This window comes from Rousettus aegyptiacus, unplaced genomic scaffold (genome assembly GCF_014176215.1).
Source record: "Rousettus aegyptiacus isolate mRouAeg1 unplaced genomic scaffold, mRouAeg1.p scaffold_m13_p_3, whole genome shotgun sequence".
NCBI lineage: Eukaryota > Metazoa > Chordata > Mammalia > Chiroptera > Pteropodidae > Rousettus > Rousettus aegyptiacus.
Genome location: NW_023416306.1, coordinates 31,259,996 through 31,267,275, shown reverse-complemented (window position 1 = coordinate 31,267,275; position 7,280 = coordinate 31,259,996). Strand labels below are relative to the sequence as shown.

The 7,280-nt window shown below is 40.7% G+C and overlaps 1 pseudogene; it reads left to right on the top strand.

Moving 5' to 3' along the window:
- Positions 1 to 2,689: 2,689 nt before the first annotated feature.
- On the top strand, positions 2,690 to 2,809 carry LOC118600497 (annotated as a pseudogene).
- Positions 2,810 to 7,280: the final 4,471 nt, after the last annotated feature.

Here is a 7,280-nt window from a genome sequence, read left to right as displayed (position 1 = left end):
TTTGAGGGAAATGTCTTTATCTTTTCTTTTCTTTTTCTTTCTTTTAATGGAGAGAAATAAAGACATAAAAAGAAGGAAATACATACAGAGAGGCTAGATTAATGGAAATAGATTGTGAAAAAACAACAGGAGAAAGATTTTTCCAACATTTCCTAACAAGGGAAGACAAATACAGAGCTGGAGATAAAATAAAAGCCAATCCCAAGCACATCTCTGGAGAATTTCTTGGAAAGGACCATGTTTAAAATAAATACACATACACCACAGATGGAAGTATTTCTTGCCTTTTTTCCCTATTAACTCTCCCCAATCCCTCCACCCAAACACCCAATGGAAAAATTCTATATATTTTTTCATTTAGGCCCATATTCTTCTGGTTGAATTCTGTAGAAGCTAGCTACACTTATCAAAGATTCTAAGAGTTGAAAGTAGCCTCCAAGCACTCCTCCTTTCTCTATAGTATTTGCCATATGAGGAAACAGGTTCAAAGAAGTAACTTGTTAAGATCCCACAGACAAGTCACAGAGCTAGGTTACACGGTGATTCATGTATCTCTGTGGTACCTGTGTTATCTTTTGGGGTCACAGCAAGAAACAGACGAATAATTGAGATTTTAATAAAGGAAAGGAGATAAAAGATGGTGCAAAACTCCAGGGCTAGTGAGAGTGGGAAAACTTGATCACTACTAAACCTGAGGGGACAACAGGGAGGGAGCAAAGATTACATGGAAAGGGCCACCTGACAGGAGCCTGCAGAGACTCTGCTTTTAGGAGGGTGGGATGTGCGCAAAGGAATAAATAATCTCACATCCCTCTTCTCCTTCCTTCTAGTCTCCATTGGCTGAACTTAACCAGAAACCAGAGGACAGGAAGCTTGGTAATAAGATACAGAACAGAGGAACTAGGCAGGGAAGAAAGCAGATGTGGGGGAATACAAGGAAACATACCTATCATCATTTTACTTACTGACATTTCAAACAATGTGGTTTATGCCCCATAATTTGGCCTTAATGTATGCAACACAGTGGAAACATGATATAACAGGAGTCAAGAAAACTTTAAGGCACTGAGCTGTTATATACTGATGGAAGCAGAAGACTGGATGGGTAGATGGAAGTTACCAGAGGCTGTTCTGCCCAAAACTGACTCCATGCAGCTCTTATAGAGACTGGGACTACAGCTCAGGCTCTCCCCTGAAGGAAACTGAGTCTAGTCTACAGAGAATGAGGCCTGACCATAGATGACTTTTCCAGGAGAAATTATTTCAGCCTAGAGAGATTCAAACAGTTGACGATGGTGATGGGCAGGGAAGACTTCTCCAAGGAGGCGACTTCCTGGAGGGTCAACAGTAGGAGAGGCAAGAGAGGGACTGGGGTCTTTGTGTCCTGAGATCTGTGAGGAGATACTTTGGTGGAAGCTCAGGCATAAAGTTACCTCTCCAGGAATCTCCTGACTTCACAGTTCCCTTTGGTAGTATCCTGTCTCCTCCTCCCTCACCCTTTCACCTCCCTTCCCTGAAGCCAGAGGAGTCTGGGGTGGACCCAAGTCTCTTAGAAGCAAGTTAAACTAGTTCCTGGACTTGCCTGCTAAAGAATAGCCTGAAAACTGCTGTCCCCACAGCCAGCTACAGATGGTGCAGATAGAGACTCGGGGAGGGGAAAGATCTCAGCAAAAATACAAATCAGATGGACCTGACACAGATGGACCCAAACTGGACCTATAGTTGCTGGGGTCTTGATTGCAGGGCAAAGCTAATGCTCATCACCCCCTAACCCTGGTCAGCAGTGGCCACTTCTGCCTGAGAAGGTGTTTTCCTGCAAGTACCAATGCCTCTTTCCTTGAGACCTTACTCCAATTTTACCAGCTCAGTTCCTAGTAGCATTCTTAGTGTTCTCTGAGAAGCTGTCTCCCAACAACATCTCAGGGAGCCCAACTTTCAGCTTCTCTCTAGGGTTGCTCCAGTCCTGAGTCTAGGGGAAAACCCACAGATTGCTTCTGCCTCCAGTGTGGGCAGCCTACCTAAGCTTTTCACCTCTCTGTGCTTAGAAGGGGAGGTCACAACCAGCAGGCGTAAAGAGGCTCCTGGTTCCTGCTTAGGTAAAGGCCTGGCTGGATACTTGAAGGCTTGGAGCTTTTTAAAGTTTACTCCAGCTAGTCCCCATGCTCCTGGCTGCCCCAATAGTCACGATTATTTGGACTGAGTTTAAGTGAGGATCTGCCATCTCTCTGGCTGTAAAATCTCAACAGATGGCTCAGCCTGTTGAGCAGTGAGAATGCTTTACAGTTGTGCTTTATTTAGAAGCACCTTCACGTCCTTTATGGCAGAAGTTCACAATCAGCCCAGAGTCAAACAGTTAAACAGGCGGTTAATGATTACAGAGGATTTAACTAGGAACATCAAACTCAGATCCAGTACTCTTTCTCTAAGCTGCCTCCTACCTCCTTCAACGAATACTCAGTTTATTGAATTTAGAGGTCCAATGGCAACGTTCTGTTTATTCCTTCCACAGCAAAGTCTATCCAGCTTTGAACAACCCACAGGCACACTATTGAGAAGTCGTGTGCATATATTTTTGTAAGTCAGATCTTCACATAAACATTTATGTGAAGCTACCTTGGTTCAAGGGTTGCTACTATGAAAAGTTTATCATAGCAAAAAAAAACAAAAAACACCTTCAAGACTGACATTATACTACAGCCATGCTATCCTGAACAAGCCCGATCCTGTCTGATCTTGGAAGCTTAAGCAGGGTCAGGCCTGGTTAGTACTTGTATGGGAGACCACATAAGAAGACCAGGTGCTGTAGGCATAAAAAAAATAAATAAATAAGGAATTGTAAACTGACAAGGTCCTTGCAATCTGTGAGGTCAACCAAGGATTGCCTTGCCTAAAAAAAAAAAAAAAAAAAAAAAAAAAAAAGATTGACATTATAGCTCTGCCTGCCCCTTTCCCCTCCCCCCTTTGATCATATTCCAAGTGGAGTTTATTTATGCAGGAGTTGTACCTCTGGAAGTTGGGAACTAAATTTTGGCTTCCTCCCTTCTGGCTCCCCCTCCTGGGTGTAGGATGCATTCATTGGCCCAAAGAAATGGGGACTGATTATCTGGGGACTCAGTCTCCCCAGAAGACTCTGGAAGCTTTCAGAACAATCCTGTACCTGCCCATGCTTGGAAAGACCTCAGAAAGCAGGGCTTCCTGAGGAGTTTGATCATGGAAGACTTTCTAGAAGAGTTAGGACCTGAGATACACCTTGAAAGATTTTGACAGGAATAGTTGGTTATGAGCAATTTCTCTTTTGGTTGAGGGCAATTTTGACAGAGTGCTGTGTGAGTTGAGAAGAATGGATGAACTGGTTGGCCTAAGCAGACGGTTTATGTCAAAGAAAAGGTAAGTGAGGAATTTTTGCTGTAGACTTTTTGAACAAAGGAGCAATCAAGATTCTCTGTCTACTCTCCTCCTTTATTATTAATTTCTTATTCTCACATTTGAAGAACAATTGGTTGGGAAGCATTTTAAGTGACACTACTAGAAAATACAGATAAGCAGAATTAAAAGGTACCATCAAAATTCTGCTGCCAAGAGACACACTACTGACATTCTGGTGATAACAGTTAAAATTTTTTCTATACCTAAGTATAGATATGTATGAATTTTACAAGATGCTGCTTTAGAAGCTGGCTTATAAACACTTCGTTATTTAATAATATATCTTAGCAATCATTCTATGTCAGTACTATAGATTTACCTGTATGTACATTTAAAAACTTTTTATTCTGGAATATTTCTAACATTACAAAATTAGAGACTAATATAATGAGCACTCATAATACCCACCTACAAACTTCAACATTTATCAACATATTGCTTTAAAATCATCTAAATCTCTGGATTTAGATTTGAAATAAATCCATAACATCATGTTGTTTCATCTGTAAATAAAATATCTTTAAGAGCTAAGGCTATTAAAAAAAAAAAAACATAACCACAATATCACTCTTCTACCTAGAAAAAGAAATAATTCTTTACTATTACCTAATATACAATCAGTGGTCAATTTTCTGATTATCTTTTTGGTTACATTTTTTTTTTAATCAGGATGTAAACACCATCTATGCATTACATTTGCATAATAGGCCTCTCTCCTGTCTCCCTTAAGCTATAAGTTCTTTTTTTTTTTTTGCTCTTTGTTGAAGAAAAAAGTCATTTTCCCTACATCCTGGATTGTTTTGTTGCATCCCTGCTATACCATTAATATGTTCCTTTATCTACTGTTTTCTGAGAACTGACAGATCTAAAAGCTTGTTCAGATCAAGTTTGATTTTCTGGCAAGAATACTACTTCTTAGGTAATGATGTTAACTTCCTGTGGCAATCCATCAAGAGACACATAATATCTGGTGGACTCTTTTTTTTTGTGATAAGACTGATCTGTGAATGTTTTAGATTTTTATTTAACCATTTCTTTATTAATAGACAGGATACTTCCAGGTTTTTTGTTTTGTTGTCTTGCTAATTAATGCTACAATAACCATCCTTATATGTCCATCTTTGCAAGCTTGCCGAGAATATTTCCTAAAATTCCCAAAAGTGAAACTGCTGAGTCAATGGATATAATCAATAATATTCTAACACAGTAAATGCCATTTTGATAGGCTAATGGTTCCTTATACAGACCACAGCCACCAGTTAAATAAATCGGTAGCCTAGGAACAATAAAATGCTGACTTCATCTAATGACGCACGCACCCTGCATCTTTGGTGATCCTTCTCCCACCCTGGCTAGCTAGCAACACCAGGTCTGCACAGGCAGGCACAAGACAAATCTCATAGTAAAGCAAGTTTAGGTATCTCAGGCCTTAACTAGATCTATTATCTCCTGCTATCAAGGGGGACTGCAGATAGGTGTACATGTTATTGGCTAATAAATTCAGGCTGGGAAAGCATCCTAAGACTCTATAGTCTGTACTATATAAGATGATCTACAGTAAATGTTAAAAATGTTGAGACAGTTTGATAGGTAGAAAAAAAACCAGGGATGGGAAGTTTTGGGGATTACTGCCTCAGTCTTGGAAGGGACGGAACATTTTTCTAGGCAGAATCAATGCAAGTGTGGTTCTGAGTTTTAATTATTGCTTTTAAACGTCTTAGCAATCCTATGTGAGTACATGTCATCTTTTATTATCAAAAAAGAAAAACATTGTTCTTAAATCTCCAATGTGATTTTTTTGGCATCTGAAAATTCCTCAGAATACCCCTTCTGCATTAGTTTGCCAGGGCTGCCAAAACAAATTACCACAAACTTGGTTTTAAAACAACAGAAATTCATTCTCTCACAATTTTGGAAGCTAGAAATCTAAAATCAAGGTGTTAGCAGGGCCATGCTCCTTCCCAAGGTCCCAGGGGAATCTTTCCTTGCCTCTTCCAGCTTCTGGTGGCTTGTAGTGTCCCTTGGCTTATAGATGCATCTCCAATCTCTGCTTCTGTCTTCATATAGTCTTCTCTGTGCGTCCCTGTGTCCTTTTCTGTCTCATGGGGACACTCTTATTGAAGTTAGGGCCTACCCTAACCCAGTATGTTCTAATCTCAATCCTTAATTATATCTACAAAGACTCTTATTTCCAATAATATCATGTTCTGAGGTTCTGGGGGAACATTATTCAACCCACTATAATCCCCAATGTTTTATTGGAAGCCATTAAGAAAATAAGACTCATTACAAAAATTTAACAAACCCTGCCAAATTACCTATTTTAAGGACAAACTGCTTGAGGACAGGGATCATTTCCTATCCCTCTTAGACTTCCCTGTACCAGTATAGTTGTGGATGTTAAGGATCCAGGAAATCATCTGTCTAATCTGAACTCCTCCCATTACTGCACAATACAAGATGAAAAAACTGATGTCCAGAAAGGGTGAAAGACTTGTCCAAAGTCATATGGCCATGAGCAGCAGCAGTAGAACCTGAACTGAACTCATTATCTTCCTCTTTAGTCCATACTTACCCTGAGCGGTTGGCACTGGGGGGTAGCACGTATCCTCTTTCAGGGAATAAGCAATAGAACCTTTAATCAGGTAAGATAACATTCCTATCTCCCCAAAAAAGGAAAAAAGATCTAATGGAGGAATCTTAAACATGGTGATTGGGACAATAATTTTGTTTTAAGCAGTAGGGTCTAGAGAGGCAGAAGAGGTAGGGGTGAAGAACACGAGGGACGTTTCTCAGATAAGCAACACGTTACAGGGCCCAAACTGCCACACCTCAGGCCAGGATACCTAGCAGCGTTTTCTGCAATAGGGAAATGGCCTTGAACCTGGAGAACAAAGAAGCCTCCTCCTTTGCCTAGGTTAAGAGAAAAGTAGCTATGAGTGAGGGATGTTTATTTTCTGTAAGATAGGAGTTGATCATTTGTTTTCTTCTTGTCCATAGATAGTACTTGGGATGTTAATTACAGCTCTGAATACAGCTTAACGAGAAATGCAGTAAACATGTCACTCTGAGCTCAGTTAATGAGTATTATTATCCTTTAAAAATTCTGACTTCGGCAATTATACCCTAATCAAGGGGAGTATTCAGATGTTCTCAACAGGGTGTGGGGTGTGGGGGTTGGGGGAAAGGGGAGGATTTGAAAGGACAGCTCACACCTCTGTTTCCAGAGTTGAATCGTAAGAGCTTAAAACTCCATCCTGAGTTCAGTTTATACCCCTCTCTCTCTAGTGGTAGTCTAGAAACACATTCCTCACATTTGTTTCTCTGGATTATTCTTTGGAGGTGCTAAAGTGAGGGCAGAAGAACCAAGCTAAGAAACCTGCATTTTTTTTTTTGGTCTTCACAGTAGTTTCAGAATTGGAAGCCCATGTTTCTACTCTCCCAAAGCTTCCAGCCATCTCAACACACTAGCATGAAATGTGTCTAAAAGCAAGCAACATTGACTGATTCTTCCCCTCCCTCCAATTTTGTTGTCTCCCAGATACCAGCCAACTGAAAAGAAAATACAAACAAACAAGCAAAACACTAGGGTTCTATGCTCTTGCATTAACCCTCAATGCTAAGCCAAGGGTCTTGAGACCATGACCTGTTATTTCTGGGTACCTGCTCTAGTAACTGCCTGGGTGGCAGCTGGATCAGAGAGGCCTGGACTGGGAGTCTTTGGTTTATTAGAACACGAGGGCCAGATCAATACTTTCAACTCTTGGAGTGGGAGGGGCAGGGAACCTGGAACATAAATAGGGTGCGAAAGGACCCAACGGACATTGGGAGGAGCCAGTAGGCCATTTGGAACA